At 52.1% G+C, this 15685-nt stretch overlaps 2 long non-coding RNA genes across 2 annotated transcripts; both read right to left on the reverse strand.

Annotated features, from left to right (window-relative positions):
- Positions 1-294: 294 nt before the first annotated feature.
- LOC140635731 (uncharacterized) lies at positions 295-11014 on the reverse strand. The gene is made up of 5 exons (XR_012033078.1): positions 10954-11014; positions 10792-10859; positions 8414-8914; positions 5122-5290; positions 295-2619 (listed from the first exon to the last, which is right to left on the reverse strand). It is a non-coding gene; the product is annotated as an uncharacterized lncRNA (long non-coding RNA).
- Positions 11015-12345: 1331 nt separating this feature from the next.
- Positions 12346-13123, reverse strand: LOC140635729 (uncharacterized). Its single transcript, XR_012033076.1, has 2 exons — positions 12808-13123; positions 12346-12686 (listed from the first exon to the last, which is right to left on the reverse strand). It is a non-coding gene; the product is annotated as an uncharacterized lncRNA (long non-coding RNA).
- Positions 13124-15685: the final 2562 nt, after the last annotated feature.

The following is a 15685-nucleotide window of genomic DNA, read 5'->3' on the forward strand; positions in this document are numbered from 1 at the left end:
CCTCTCTCTCTCTCTCTCTCTCTCTGTCTCTCATAAATAAATAAATAAAATCTTAAATAAATAAATAAATAATAAAAATAACAAGCAAATCTACATAATGCTTTCACCACGGTGTAAAAAGAAAAAAAAAGACACTTCATTAAAAAAAATAGTGTGTTTACATATTTAATATGTAAATTCTCAAGCACGGTTACACTAGAAAGAAGGTTTATAATGTCTTATCTGAAACCTTTGAGTAGATGTATTTGGGGATTTACACTTTTAAGGACTTTTTAATGGTAATACTGTGCTTGTTCTGTGCATCTCAGGTCAACACCCTTACAGCTGGCACAGTATCTTCTAGTCAAAGAACGTTTCTGAAGCTAAAATGTATGAACAGTCACACAAAATGGGTGTTTAAGAGGTCAGTGAGCTCACAGCACCAGCCCGGCCACACGGGAGCCCACCCTTTAGGTCTTTGTTGTGTCCTCCAGTGTCCCCAGGGTGGAGGGCCTAGAGCCCGGCCTCAGCCCAGCTGGGCCCTGGTTCCCAGCCCTCTGACCCTCTGCTCCATGCTGGGTGCCCCAAGAAGCCCTGGGACTTGCCTGTGGCTTTACTCTGGGCCCCTGGGGCCGAGCCCTCATTTTAGGCCAGCAGACTGCTCTCGCTGCAAGCATAGCATCTCTTTTGCAGAACCATGTATGTGTCAGGACCCTGCTGACGTGCTGATTTGGGGTCATTCGTAATGTGTGTGTAGTCAGGGGTCCAGCAAAAACTTGCGTCCGGGGCCTTGTGCTCTCTGGGGGCACCCCTGTTGGTTCAAGTCAGATTGGGTCACTAGACAGAAATAACCGCTGGGTTTCAAGCTTTCTGGATTCAAGCTGGATTTTAGAATTGCAGATAAGGGGTCGTGGATCAGCAGATGTGTGCGTTCACCATACACAGCCCCTCGGGAACTCGAGAAGAGCTGGGGTGGAAGGGCAGTGTGTGGGCAGCTCTCGTGCTACCATGACACGATTTTCCAACATAGTGAATAAATTCCAGAAAATGTCCCGACAAAATAAAGTTCAATCTTTGTAATAGTTGCATTCTTGGAACATTAAAGCCATGCAAAATAATAATAATAAAAACTTCATGTTTATGTTATGAAATGGGAGTCAGGTTCCCAGTGCAAATAACTATAAGCAAGTTTCTAGCTGCCCAGTAACTCAGTGAGGTATTTCAGGCAGCATCTACACAGGGACAAGCAGCAGGTGCTCCGGGAAGGCTGTGAGTCCCATACAGTGTCCCTGCGCTCTTCACGCCAAGCTTTCTGCTGTTTCCTGGGGGGTGGACGAGGTGTTTATGGAGCTAAGCAGATTTCCATCCCACCCGGGAAGCCTCAGGTGCCCTGACCCCAAAAGGTGGATTTACTCTCTACAGCTGTTCAGAGCTGGACTTGGCCCAGCGCTGACCCCGGCAGGATCCAGCCCCAGCCACGAGGGGTGCAGCCCGGAGACCTGACCCCATCATCTGGTCCCCCAACACACAGGAGTTCTGAAAGCAGTGAAATGAGGGCTGTAATAGTCTTAATGGGAAGACCGAGACACAGCAAGTTAGCACTTAAATTCTTGCTGCTGGGCAGGGCCGGAGCCTGGTGCAGACCCAAGTGTCCATCTCCTTCCAGGCTCCCTCCGCAGGCAACAACGTCTACAGGAAGGACAGCCTTGGCCAGCTTTGCTCCCTGTCCTTGTGTGAAGGGAGGCTTATTGCCTCTTTCTTTTCTACACACTGATCTTCCGAAGTGAGAATTCACAGGACAGCTTCCTGGTAACAGGATCTGTTACTAGCTGAGAAGGGACTATGCTGTTTCTGAAAACTATTTCCCAGGATTGGCATGCTTTCTGGGCAGGCTCCAGTGCCCCCCAAGAAGGCTCCAGACAGTCCTCAATTTTGCACCCAGTGCAGGAAAGGGGGACCTTATACTTATTCTGGTGTGTTACTCTGAGGTCAAGTAGCTTGAGTCATGGCGTGGTTGCCACACCTGCTAACAGGAAAGGTGGCTGAAGCGGCTGGCACTGTCCCCCTCTTCAGACCACACACGTGGCCATAGGCCTGGAAGCCACAGCGGCAGGTGCACTGGTGGCCACTCCAAGTCTGCCCACGGCCACTGTGCCCTCCAGAACCCTGTTCCATCTTGTGCCCTCTGACCCCACTCTGCTCTCTCAGCCGGTCTCTGGTCTCTTGGTAAACTCACAATTGTCCGGGGGGTTGGTGCTGTTTTGGGTTGACCTCCCACAGCGCCTCGATGCCCTCTAGCACTGCCACCCTCCGGCTGCAAAGCACAAAACCTGACAAACCAAAAGCCAGTTCCTCGTATTATCCAAAGGCGTGTCTTGGTTTCCGGGATTGGCTCCACTTTCTGACATGTGGATTTAAACATAACATAAAACTCACTTTCCTGAAAGGCTCTTTATCCAATATATTTTGGGGACGTCTGCTGAATTGGGTGCTTGGTGTGGTGGCAGAGATAGAGAGATCTATAAGACAGCCTTCAGAGGGCTCACAGCATGGTCAGGTCGGACCTTTGTGTCCACTCTCAGCAAGTCACAGGTTCCAGAACCTTCTGAGCGAGTAGATAGCAGCAATGGCATATATGGCCTGTTGCAGATGAAAAGAAAGCAAGAAACACCGTGCTGTGTTTGGAATTTTAAGGACAGACTGTCAGGATCCCTGCTGTTTGAAGTAGTGGACTGCAGTAGGAGATGGAGAGAATTGCTCATCCTCGCAGCACGAACCTAAGCCAGGGGGTAGAGGGTGGTGGGAGCCAGGGGATGGAGGTACTACGGGGTTAGTGTGAAGAGAGTCCATGGTGGCCTGTGTTAGGTGACCACTGAGCAAAGACCCGGAGAAGCAGGCCATGAAGAAGAGACCCGAGGCCTCTGGATGGGTCTGTAAGTCCAGGCTCCACTGACACGGCAGCCCTGCTTCCACGTACCTCTCACTGACCAGTGCTGGTCCTACAGCCGCGCGCAGTCTGCACGCCGACTCCCCACTTCTCCCGTGGGATGCACAGGCCAAGCCACAAGACGATGGATGGGGAATTCTAATGCTATTACAGGAAGGAGCAATAGATGGTAACAGCGATCCCGTCTATCATGGCCTGTTTGAGATCCCCATTGGATGGACAATACGGGGCCGCACAGATGGCTTGGCCAAACTGCTGCCAGCAGGGCCCCCTGGGGAGCCTGTCAGGCCTCGTGAGTCTGTGTGAGGGTCTCCTTCCTTGGGGACCCAGGGTCACAGGAGGCACCGTGGTGCTGCCAGGGGGTGATGGTCTGAAACCTGGGCCTGCTCACCTGATGCCCAGTATCCTCCCCCAATTCCAGAATCGGCACAGATACATCCAAAAATACTTCATAAACACCTTAGTATATGGGTTTTCAGCCTGCCTCCCTGGACCCCACGAGGCACGAAGCCGTGCCTGCTAGCTGCGAGTGCCTCTGGGTGTGCAGAACATGCTCACGCTTCCTTTTCCTTTAGGGGTTCCCTTGCAACACACGCTTGGCTCCTCTCTTATTTCTCTGAACAGAAACGCTCTTGGCTTGCCTGCATGTGGATCCCCTCCTAGGAAACTCCTCATGGGTCGTGTGACCTCATGAACAGCTTCATTGTCTGGGTCATGGGGGAAGGTCGGGGAAAGGTCTCCTCCCCCTGCCCTGCGAGCCAGGCACATGGGGGTCAGCTGGCAGGTCAGGGCCCAGGTTTATTCTACGTCATACCCTTGACTTGGCACATCTCCGGGTGCACAGCCCTGTGACTCCTTGAGGCCCCGTGCCCAGCAGAGAGGGGCAGGGGTGATGTTGCTGAACGTGAGCCCAAGAAACGAAGGACAGGAGTGTGTGGCAGGGGCACTGCTGACATCCACCTCACTCCCTCGCTCAGCTCTTTCTGTAAAACCCTTCATTGACCCACATATTGATGCATCTGCTCTGGCACCCCTGACTGACCCTGAGAAACAGGGTCTCAAAGCTCCAGGTGTTGCCCACCTCTGGTCAGGACCAGCACCAAGAAATGAGAACCTGGGAACCAGGGGTGTCTGCATTCAAGCAATTGTCTCTGCCCCCTCCCCACCCTCTTCATCAGTGGGTCCTGGGCCTGGTTTGGAACAGGAGAAAAGAAGAGTGGGTGAGGGCACCCTGCAAGGAAAAGGAGATGGATCTTTGTACTCCAAGGGATTGGATCCCGAGCCAAAGTCAGCCAAGAGCCCAAGGTCACAGGACCCAACTGTGTAGAACTCCATCCCCGCTTCACCCACCCAGGTCCTGTGCGTGCTGGTCCCCCCTCCACCTGCCCAGGTCCTGTGTGTGCTTAGACGCCCTCCATCTGCCCAGGTCCTGTGCGTGCTGGGCCCTCCTCCACCTGCCCGGGTCCTGAGACTATTCTTCTGAAGGAGTCTGCTCTTTTGTGAGCCAGGGTGCGGCCCTCCTAAGAAAGCATCTTCTGTGTCTCCATTCAGTGAACATGTGGAACAGTCTCAGAAATTTCCCCCTCCCAGGGCAGCATCAGGAGAGGTCAGAGGCTGGATGAGCACAGCTTTGCCTGCCTCAGAGCCAGAGCCAGTGAGGGGGCCATTGCAGGGCCTGAGAACAGCCAGGCCACGCTCCTGGAGCCAGGCTTGGTTAGGGCCCAAAGCTGTGAGCCCTGCTGCTGAAAGATAATGCTGCGTCTCCCAGGCATGCAAGGGAGCAGATAAGAGATGACATTGCCCTCGACAACTGCGGTGCATGTCTGCATGTGGTCCCTTGGATTTCCAGTGGGTTTCCTTGTTCTCACTATTTTTCTTATGACCTTAAGACTGCCTCTTTGTCTAGAAGTTCAGGCAGCCCCATGGCGACAGAGACCACTGCATAAATACATGACGTTGTCATTTATTGGGGACCCTGTCTCTCTGCTTAACAGCAGGACGGCAGCCAGTGCCAGCTCTTGGGCAGAGGTGGGCTTTGGGCCCCAGCTATCAGGGCTCCTGTCCTGTAAGGGGGTGCTGGGGCAAAGGGCCCCCAGCTGCTCTGGGCCCTGTTAGGCCTCCTCGGGTCCCGCTAAGCTGCCGGGGAGCACCCTGGAGACCCTTGCCCCTTCTCCTATGGCGAATTCCCCACTTACAGAAAAAGGAAGCCTCGCCCCGGATTCTCACTGTGGCCTTCTCGCTGGGGGCTGTGACGTGTAGTCGGGGCCCTGCAGACTTCGCATCCTGGCCCTCCGCTTGCAGGACACAGGCTGACATCATGATGTGGAGGGTGCCTGCCTCGAGGTGGGCCGGCGCGCCTGCGTTCTTTAAATAAAGGGTAAACAAAGATGCTTCCTTAGACCAAACCATGCCAAGTAAACATGTATGTGTTTGCTTCCTTTGTTTGTAATCCAGGGCTTTGGTCCCATGGAGATCAAAGTGCTTCCTCGCCAGACCCCCGGTCCAGTCTTGAAATTGAAGGAAAGAGCCTCAAAGTGCACCACCTGCTTAGTTGCTTCTACTTGGGTTTGTCACCACCCCCACCCAAATCGCTGTGGGCAGAGGGAACCCTGGAGCCAGGCTTCACCCAGCACCGGGCAGCAGACTCTCCACCCCCATCTGTACAGCTGTGTCCCTACCACCTAAGGCTCCACCTGAACTCAGCTTCAAGTGTCTCACCCAAAATCTAGCCTCTGAGCACCTGGACCCCTCCATGGAGCAGAATGCTATGTATCCCAGCAAAGCAGGTAGGTGTGACAGGACAGGACACGGTGGTGGCTGCCCAGACGCTCACCAGATCAGCCCGAAGGAGATCACATATGCAATGCTGAGCCTGGCGCTGAGCCTGGCACTGAGGAGCTGGTGTGCAGACCTCCCCTGGCTGTGCTGGCAGCAGGTGGCACCTGCATGAGTGTCCCAAGGGGAACTGATGAATCCACCCAAACACGATTGAAGGGGACAGGGCAGTGGGCATAACACCTTTCGTGAAGTGGGCAGGGGCAGCAAGGCCTCCCACATGGAGGGGAGGACGCACCTGTCTGTCCACGACCCAGCCCACCTTGTGGCCGTGAGACACCTGGTGCAGGATTCCGATGGAACAGGCTGAGTTCCTGGGTGCTCTCGGCCTCGGTGGGCTAACTGGGTGCCCGGGCAGGCTGCAGCTCCATCCTGGGCCCAGAAAGGTACTTCAACACAGGAAGCCACAGCAGCAACAGTGGGCTGAGCACATGGGCTGCTGCTGCACCAGGTGAACAATATGCTCACGTCTGGTGCCCACACCCGCCAGGGCCCGGCTCCTATGTCTCGTCCTCACTGGGTGGTTCACGGCTGCTTCCCATCCTGTTCCCCCACCATCCCCTGCCCTGGGCTCACCTGAGGACCGCCCACCAGCTGGCCCGGCCCAGCCCCACACTCCCCGCAGCCACCCCTGCTGAGCGCCCTGGTTCCGTGAGGGCAGTGGGCCCCCATCCAGTGGTACATCAGTCCCCGCAGCTGCCTGGTGAGTAAATCATTGTCACCATTTCTGCTCCTAGAGGCGAGGGGCTGGGGCTCAGAGATCAGATGATGGATTCAAAGTGATTTCCAGGAGAAGGGAGCAGGTGGTGTGGCCGGGGCACCTCCCCAGAGCGAGGGGAGGACTTGGCTCCGAGTGGCCGCAGAGGTGGGCAGTTTCCTGGGTTTGAGAGGCCGCTTCCAGGCTGAGCCATCACACATGTCTGGGTGTCAGGAGTGGCTTCATGGTCAAGGCAGTGTTTGCACGAGGGCCCGGACACTCCAGCGGAGTGTCCAGCGCAGGCGGAGAGCTCCTGCGTTCCCTGCGTGTGACCCTTCGCACCGTTGTTGCATCCAGCTTGCTAACATTCTGGTGAGAATTTTTCCCTCTGAATTTACAAGGGATGTTAGCATGGACTTTTCTTTTCACGTCTTCATCAGGGTGCTACCGTATGGAGCGAGCTGGAAAGCTCATCTTCTTCTTTTATTTTCTGGAAGAGTTTTTGGAGTCTTGGCGATTTCTCCTCTTTAAATGTTTCATTCAATTCTTTGGGCCTGGCATTTCTCTCTGAGAAGATTTTTAATGGCTAATTTAATTTTTTTTTAACTTGTTATAGATCCTTTTGGATTTTCTATTTCTTCTTAAGTTTCTAGGGACTTGTCCACTTCAAGTCGTTGGGTTTGTTGGCATAAAGCTGTTTGCAGTCTTCCCTTGTAGTCTTTTTTATTTCTGAGCCGTCAGTGGCGATTTCCTCTCCTTCGTTCATGGTTTCGGTGATCTGTGTCTTTCCTCACTTACTCTGTTTAATCTAGCTTGAGGTTTGCCAATTTTGCTGGTTTTCAGACAAATGGCTTTTGATTTAATTGATTTTCTCTTGTTTTCCTGTTTCAGTGTCACTGACTTTCACGCCAGTATTTATGATTTAATTTCTTCCGCTTGCCTCGGATTTAGTTTGCTCTTATTTTCCAAGATTCTCTTTGTGAACACTTAGGTTATTGATTTCATTTTTTTTTCTTTTTTTCTAAGATAAGCATTTAAAGCTATGAGTATCCTTCTAAGCTTTACCGTAGTTGCATCTGATATATTTTTGACTCGTTCTGCTTGCATTTTCACATGTAGATCCTCATCTCAGCTTAGGATGGGGTTTCATCCCGATAAACCTGCCATAAGCTGAAAATACTGGTAAGTCGCAAATGCGTTTCAGACACCTAACCTAACATACTAGGTTGGCTGAGCCACCCTCTGACATGCTCGGAGCATGTACATCAGCCCATGGTCAGGCATCAGCCCACGGTCGGGCAAAGCCATCTCACTCGAAGCCCATCTTATGACATCTTGAACAGCTCGTGTGGCTTACTGAGTGCTGTACTGAAAGTGAACACCAGTGTGGTTCTCGGGTATAAATGGCTGTCACTGTGTCACCTGTTTTCCCTCATGATCGCCTGACTGACAGGTGCTAAGGCCCCGGGGCCACTGGCCAGCATCACAAGAGAGGACCAGACAGCATGTTGCTAGCCTGGGACAAGATCCAGATTCAAAATTCCAGTAGTTTATACCGAAATGCAAACATCATGAAGTCAAAAAATCATCAGTTAGAACATCGTCAGTTGGAGACCATCCCATGTAGTCCCCATCCCAAACTCCCCTGTGAATGGCATTCTGCTTTGGGGAAGAGGGGGTGTTTTCTCTGGGGCGTTCCTCCTCAGAGAGCGTCATGAATACAAACCAACAGTGAGAGATCCCAGAGTCGCTGGTCTTAGGAGTTCCGCCTCTGTTATAATCAGGATCTTCCCTCATTTTCCAACACCTCCCCGCTCCCTGCATACCCCAGCTCCAAATCTGGTAAGAGACAAAGAGCCGGGCACCATCCACTGAAGGCCCAGCTGGGACAAAATCCTTGTAAGGTGACCAACCACCTGCTTGAGAGGGGAGCAGGGTAAGTATTGGAGGCTTACCCGGATTCAAACCCGGATCTAGAACCACGTTCAACACCAAGACTTCACCTTGCTCCCACACAGGATGAGCACCCAGGGAGCAGAGAGAAATCCCAGGCGTGTGCTTCACGAGGCCCCCCAAAAACGCAGGGAGGAAGCCCGGCCTCGGTCCTGCTGAAGTCCATACGTTTCAGCTCAGGGAGACGCATGGGCTCCCGGTGCCCCGTGAGCGGGGGCAACTCTGGCAGCGGAGCCTGTGGTCTGCTCCCTCCGTGCTGCGCGTCCCAGCAGGTGGCGAGGCGTCTCGGGTGAACAGGAGCCCTGGCAGCCTCCCGCGGTGGGGCAGGCAGGGACTGCGGCGAGGATGGCTTTGGTCTCCAGGGAAGGCTTGCTGGCCACCTTTCGAGTCCCCATCACGAGCCTCATCTGTGACATTTAGATGCCTCTTGCTGGCTCACGATGAGCTTTCCTGTGAGCGTGCTTGTTGCCTGGTCAGAGGTAGCGAATGATTCCTATTTCATCCTAAAAGAAAGAAGAAAAAGCTTTTGCAAGTGTATTTGCGCTGTGATTAATTGTAACAATATATCTTTTGAAATGACCAAAAAAAAAATTGATAACACAGGGACACACAGCTCATGGGCAGGCTGATTCTAGCCAGCATCATAAATCAGCTGGGCGCCTGCCTTCGGGGGAAGTCAGGTTACTGTAGCTTTGGCTAATGACATGAGGGCTCCGGCTCCTGCCTCGGGGGTTCCAGCATGAGTAAGGGGTGAAGCTAGGATGTTAATGTGGGGACTCGAATCTGCAGAAAAGTGGAGAGAAGTCAGGCAGGCCCTGTCCACGGGACTTGGTCCTACGGAAGGAGGGCAACCGGATAAAGCCTGGCAAGCCCCTACCGTGGGAGAGGCCGAGACACACAGTGAGGCAAGGACCGACCTCATGGGTAGAGTCCGGGGGGACCCTTTCTCGGCAGCCGAGCCCAAGGTTGAAGTGGCAAGTGTCGGGTTCCGTACATGGAGAAGGAGATGGCCCAGCCTCCCCACTCCCCGCGACAGTGGCCAGCCTGGGTCAGCCTGAGCCGCAGTGGCCGTCGCAGAGGAAGAGGAGGAAGTGAAGTCACTTCCAGGCTCCCATTTGGATGAAGCCTTGCAGGAAGAATGTGCCAGAAAGGCTCTGCGCCGCCTCGCCACCTGCCTCTCCTTCAGAGACTGCTCTCGCTCCTGGCTCACCAGGCCCTTCGGGGTTCTGGCTCTGTGTGGACAAACCTCTCCAGCTTGACCCCCGGGCACAGATCCGACGTCCTCCTGCATCGCCCACACAGCACGGCCACAGCGGAGAACCTCCCGCGCTCGCCTGCCCCGGGGACCCAGGAGTTACACACGCAGGGCGTCAAAAGATGGCAATGGTTCAGCTGACACATGGGGGCTGCCCTGAGCCCTGGGGAGCGGGACCTCCCTGTGCCTGCCACCCTCGCCCCTCCAGCCCCGGCCGCCCACGGCGCAGCAGGTGCAGGGTAAGCCCGCATAGCCCCGGCCTCCTGCGCTGGCCCCTTAGCCGGAGCGAGTGGTGGTCAGTGACCAGGATGGAGCACTTGTTTGTCATTCAGGGTCTTACCTGTTCTGCTGCCAGGCCCCCCAGCAGGTGGGGAGATGGGGAACCTGGGAGGACTGGCCAGTAGACAGTGGGCGTGTGTGGGCGAAGTGGTAGGAAGGGGCAGGTGCTGGGGGTGACAAGGAGGCCGGGGCTCTGAGGCTGTGGGAGGCCACGTGAGGGATGCAGGAAACGGAACATGCTCCCAGGTACTACCTCCATGTACTCCTCCCCATCCCCCTCCCCACCCTCCTCCTTCTTCCCCCTTTCCTTCCTCCCCCTCCTCCTCCTCTTCCTTCTCTCCTCCCCTCTCCTCTCTATCCTCCTCCTCCTCCTCTTCCTCCTCCTCCTCACCCTCCTCTTCCCCGCTCCTCCTCCGTCTCCCGAATAGCTCTTCATCATTCCTGTTTGTACGTCAGAGGCTTTGCCTCAGGGAAGAAAAAGTCATTTTCTTGACTTTTGAGATCTTGAATACTTTTGTACTTGTATGACTAAGGCATTAGTCTGAAAGCTGAAACGCTTTTGATTTATAAGATCTAGGCTCTGTTGAGTGAGAAAAGGTTTTCCTTGGAATTCCGAGGGCCGTACTTTGAGTATAAATAGTGAGGTGAGAGCCATGAGGTTGCATCAGGAAGCAGAGCAGCAGGAATAAAGGCGATGCCTTGTCAGCTGTGCTCCTTCCTAGAGAAGCAGGGAGAAGCTAGCAGGTGGGCTCTGAGGGGGAGCCTGGGGGTGCTCCTGCTTCTGACCCCCGCTAGGACCAAAGCCCTGGGGGCAGGGCCAGGGGCTCCAGGGAACACGACACTCACCTGGCTCCTCAAGGTGGGGTCCCAGAAACTATGATCCTATGAGGGAGAAGTTGGATCCAGCCTGGGCCCTAAGAGGGAGATTAACAGGGTGGGTGGGGGTGATGCAGGGGAGCACCCCAGGGTGCCAGCGGGGAAGTGAGGGGAAGAGCTGACAGTTCTCACCTCCCAGGACGTCTCCAGAAGGTGGCAAAACTTCCATGTCCAGATGGGAAGCAGACGGTAGGAGCAGGATAGGACCGTACAGGAGCTCCCCTCCCCCTGTGGAGCCAGTGTTGGAGGACCAGTGCTGGGACCTGCAAGCTGTCCACCTCTCAAGGCATTTCATCAGTGCTCTCCCCAGAGTCCACCCTAGCGCCCCAAGAGCTGGGGTGCCCCCTGACACCACACAGAACAGGGTGGGGTCCCGGAGCAGCCCCTGAAGGGGCACCAGCAGCCCCTCCCTGGACCCCCACATCTTCATCCACAGGCCTGTGGGTCAAACGCCCTCCTTCCCTCTGCCTGTTGGAACTGGCGCCAGTTCTGCACCGTGTTTTGCAATAACAAAACCCACAGCCATTTGAACAGCACTGAGGTTCTGTGTCGGGAGCCAGGGCCTTTCCATGACCCCGTGTTCTCTGCTTGATTTTCTTTCATATATTTTTTAGTAACTGGAGCCAAATTTCAATGAAGACAAATGATGAAAAATACACCATCTAACATTTGCCATCTTTGAAAAGTAATTCCAGCCCTCCTTATTTATCTTGAGCGTGGACCTCTTCGCTTTCTGTGTTTTTCTGGCATTCTGATTGCCCTGAACTTTCCTTTCCCTTTATGGCTGAAAAAGAGAAAAGTTTTCCAGACTCTCCTACAGGATGAGGGGAACATAAGGCCGCTTATATTACAAACTAGATTTCTTTTGCCTTCCTAGGTCTTTAGAAATGACTGCGCCCAAGACGGGCTATGGTGGAGTGATTCTAAGTTGCACGTTTTCTGCATGTTCAGGTGATACAAAACACAGCCCGAAGACAGTCCGTGCATGTGTGTTAGTTATCTATTGTTGTGGAACGAATCACCCCAAAACTTCATGGCTTCAAACAATAATAAGCATGCATTAGCTTTTCCAGTTTCTGGAGGTCAGGGATTTGGGAGCAACTTGATGGTGTGGCCCTCACCTGGGGTTTCTCATGAGGCTTGAGGGCTGTAGTCATGGGATGGGTGGCCTGGGATTGAAAGACCCGCTTCCAAGATGGCACACTTAAAGGGTTCTGGACCTACCTGCAATGTGTGTATGGTGGAGGGACCCCCACATCAACACCAACAAGCAATTCTCCAACACCTGCCGAGTGTCCTACAATTCAACCCAATTCTAACACTACCCAGAGGGAGCGTCAGATACCACAGGCTAAGGGCTCAGTCACACAAGACTTCCCCCCACAATGCCTTCAGACCCCATCCCCAGGTACAGATGGTATCTATGCACCTGTGTTTCTGACTGGTCGGCTCCAGAGTGGAGGCTCCCACAACCCTTACCTCGGATTTGATTAACTTGCTAAAGCAGCTCACAGAACTCAGAGAAACATTTACTAGTTTATTAAAGGATATGAAAAAGGGTAAAGATGGACATCCGGGTGGAAGAAATGTACAGGATGAGGCCTATGGGAAGGGGGGCAGGCTCCCATACCTTCTCTGGGTGTGCCACTCTCCCTGAATCTGCAAGAGAAACCCAGAAGCTCTCCAGACCCCGCGCTACTGGCACTTTAAGGAGGCTTCCTCACATAGGCATGATGAGCTATTAACTCCATTTCCTGCCCTTGTGTCCCCTCTGGAGAATGAGATTGAGGCTGAAGACTCCAAGCTTCTAACCATGGGTGCTCTTCCTGGTGACAACACCTCATCCAGGAGCCATCCAGAGTTGCCTTAGTAAAACAAGAGATGCTTCTAGAACTCTTATCTCTCTGAGATTCCAAGGATTTTAGGGTTCCTATGTCAGGGAGGAGGGTAGATATCAATACACATTTTTTACTGTCTGGCACTCACTCTTATGGCTGACAAGCAGTGCTGGCTGTTGGCAGGAGGCCTCTCCACATTGGCATCTCCCCGGCACTACTTGAGAGTCCTCACACATGGCAGCTGCTTTTTCCTGGGCACCTGATCCAAGAGACCAAGGTGGGGCTCAGCATTCTTCATGATCTACCTTCCAAAGACACAGACTATTACTCCCCTACACTGTGTGGATCATCCCCATTGAGGCCATCCTCAATTCAGTGTGAGAGGAGGCTCTACAGGGCATGGATTCCAGAAGATAGAACCACCAGGGATCACCCTGGAAACTGCCCCCTACAAGGGTTCATTATTCAAGGATGTAGTGCATAGATAAAAAATAGTCTGTATAAATAACTACCATCATTTATATTCATGATGGCCACACATTCAAGTCTTGGTTTGTGCTTTCATTTTCCACCTGCCTACTATAACAACAAAAACAACCTTCCCTTCCCTTTTAGACTCAACCATCATCTGGGAGTTAAAAATGTTGATGTCTTTCTGGGATCTGGGATCTCAGATTTATACCAAATGGTGTCATAGTTTTACATGAATCCACAGAATCCAACACAGTTAAGAAAATGCAGAAGGATCCTCCATGGTGCCAATGGGTCATTGCTGGGTGGGGAAGGAGGAGCATGGGAATAAGAGAGAGTTGATTCAACCACCAGAAAGGGATCTGAGGCTTCAGAGAAGCTGAGATTTGCTCAGGTGGTGGTCCAATTCTGAGAAGTAGCAAGAACTGTGATTCCTACTCATATAATAATAGTTAACAACAAATACCCACACTACGCCAGGTACCATGTCAAGGACTTTGGGTATATTTACTCATTGCATCCCTGCAATGACTAATAACCTTGAAGTACATGCCCTCATCACTTCCATTTTACAGACAGGGAAACTCAGGTACAGAGAGGCCAAAGGTCTCATGTGTTAGCAAATTTAGGGTTTGGATTCGGGCTGCTTACACACCCACAATCCTAGGTCTTTCAGCTTGTCCCACCTGAAACCTGGAAATAAGGAATGCAGAGGATATATACCCATGACATCAACAGTAGGTGAGGTCATAATTGCATGGAGCTCCCAGGGCTTCTCAGTCCTCACAGTTTGTACACCCAGAAGTCAGAACATCCCAGCCAGAAGTTGGGCAAGTCCAGCCCAGGGCAGGAGAGGAGACGCAGAGGCAGAACCCAGTTGCCACCATGGCGCCTTCCTTCTTGTCTTAAGAAGAGCCCATCCACACCATAATGGCCTAACATCAAATTCTGATAAAGCAAACCTCATAAAGTTCTGCTGCACTGCTGGTGCATAATCCAGCTACATCACACTTAGAAAACATCTCATTTTATTCCGGCTACAACTGGATTTTGTTTCCTGCTCCAGTGTTGAGCCTATGGAATGTTTCAACGAGATGAGTGAGACCATGGACACAACAGCGTGAGGTTGTTTTGATCAAAACAACTGTTGAAGGCCTGGGATCTGAAGACAGACAGCCAACAGCCATATCTCCACTCTGGCATGTCCCAGCCTGGTGACACAGCAAAGAAGTTCCCTATCCTTCCCAGCCTGGGACTTCATCATCTGTAAAGTAGGGATAATAATAGAAGCCAGTGTGTAGGCTTGTGGTGAGGATTCAGTCTGTTAGAACACTTAGAACAACGCTTGACGTGCAAAAGAAACACTCAGCAAGTGTGAGCAGTGACAGCATTTCATCGAATCTCAAGCAGTCATCATTCCTATGACACATACTATCGTGGGTGCCATTAAAAAAGAAGAAAGAACAAACACTGGCAATTAAGCAATGCCACTCCATCAGCTGTAAGACACATCCCAATTCTGGAGATAGCAGATTGGGAGAAAATGTATGTGTTAGCATTGGTGAGACACAGCATCGTTGCTCTGAATCCATCTGCCAGAGGAACGAGGGTGGCAGATGCTGGCCCCACACCCTGGGCCACTGAATGATGGCATAGGAGGTGTTTGGGAACATTCTAGAACATAACAGCACAGTGGTGCTGGGTGTGAGATGGTAGGAAGGAAATGGAAAATAGAGTCTCACCTTCACGTGGTCACGCACTTGCTGAGGTGGTAAAGTCCAGTGACAAGAGTGAAAGGAAGAACCACGGTTGATGGTTTAGATGCGGACCTTAATTCCATTTAGTCTCACAGAAACTATTCGTCACAGTCTGTATACAAGGTCAAGCTCTCTGGATGAGAATGAGGCACTATTTCTGCCCTCAAGGAATTTTCATTTCAGCAAGAGATAAACACATAAATAAGGAGCTTGCAAGACTCATAATAATAGCAGTCTCTGGGATATAAGGGGATTTTATCTAGTGTGGGAATTCCAGTAGAACTCAGGGATAACGCAGGTCTATTATTATTAAGAAGCTGGTATTGGCCACTTGCTGTGTTTTATGATGATCCAGCCCCTGGCCTTATTTCTCTGTCCCTATGTATCCTTTGCCCGAGCTTCCCCAAATTATTTATTCTTGTCTTGTTATAGTCCATGTATTTTGGTAAGCCTCTTTAACTCTTCCCTAGAACAATGTGGAGTATCAATACATAAGAAAACAAAATAACATATACCACATGCATTCTTTCAAGGTTTTTAAGGCTAGAAAAATGGTTTCTGTGTTACTAGCACTTCTATCTGTAAGAGCAAAGTGGTGGAGGGGTGGGGTGGGTAGAAAAACCTAGAAACAGGGAGAAGGAAATGTTCTGTGAGCCTCAAGTCCGTATTGCTTGCTAACAAGCTACGACAATTGATTACTTCCCTGGGCTCTGTGGTCAGAGCTGACCTCTCGCCTCATGGGCTGTCCTTTCATGGCATTTTTTTAAGGGGTTTGCAGGGGAATTGAGAAGGCTGACC

This window comes from Canis lupus, chromosome 1 (assembly GCF_048164855.1).
Source record: "Canis lupus baileyi chromosome 1, mCanLup2.hap1, whole genome shotgun sequence".
In the NCBI taxonomy this organism is placed as follows: domain Eukaryota; kingdom Metazoa; phylum Chordata; class Mammalia; order Carnivora; family Canidae; genus Canis; species Canis lupus.